The following is a 1,041-nucleotide window of genomic DNA, read 5'->3' on the forward strand; positions in this document are numbered from 1 at the left end:
ATATAATATTTATAATATAAATAAATAAGCAATATATGTCACTTGACTTTCTTTACAATTTAATTTTAATTACATCATCTATCACAGTGTATACTCACTGCTTCCAAATATATACATCTGACCCAGATACCATTTCTGTACTCCAAGTCCTTATGTTAAGCATCCTTGTCAAAATTTTCATTTGGACATTACACAGAAATTTCAAAATAAATAAGACTCAAACAAAACACTTAACTCATCAACCAAACCTTCCTCCCTTTAGTATTTCTTGTCTCAATTAACATATTTCTAATTCAATCAGTTCCTTCTACTTCAACAGCTTTTGTTAAAGTAAATGTATGAAGCACTTTCTAATTCAACTTAAGGGAACCTTATCAATAAAGTAGTTATAAGGATAACAAACTGAGTGTTAAAGAGACACTCAATACACAGACTTGCGAAAAAACCCCTACAAAACAAAACCTTACTGGACAATATATAAGATCCTCAAAATGTAGGATATCAAATGAGTCAGAACATATCAAATAAAACATTTTACTGTAAAATATTTTTGGATCGAAGCACGCTGCAAGTCAAAACTGAGGCAGAAAATGAGTCATTCCACATAGTTACAAAAGCTGCCATAATCCTGTGCCTCTACTAATAAAATTGCCTTTGAATAGATTTCCTTTTCCAGTCCATTTTCTATCCTGCCTTTCCAATGTTGTCTCTGTTTAAATTTAGTTATATCGCTGTACCCACTTGAATGGCTTCTATTTATTTGATAAAGGACCAAAACCTGTGGGTTAATGCACCAGAGTGCAAAGCCTTTTGAACTGCAAAGTTGGTGATTCAAGTTCACCAGTTGCTCCTCAGAAACTCTATACAGGGTCACTATGGGTTGTAACAAACTCAACAACACTTCACAACAACATGATATGACTACTATTAATCTTTCCATTCTGATCTGTCAGTTTGAGTCATTCTCTATCTCACTCATTCTTTCTAGTCTCATTTCTTAGGTTTTCTTTTGTTTTGTTGTTCTCACCACCTAATGGCCTT

The sequence above is a fragment of the Chrysochloris asiatica genome, unplaced genomic scaffold, assembly GCF_000296735.1.
Source record: "Chrysochloris asiatica unplaced genomic scaffold, ChrAsi1.0 scaffold00138, whole genome shotgun sequence".
NCBI classification, from domain to species: domain Eukaryota; kingdom Metazoa; phylum Chordata; class Mammalia; order Afrosoricida; family Chrysochloridae; genus Chrysochloris; species Chrysochloris asiatica.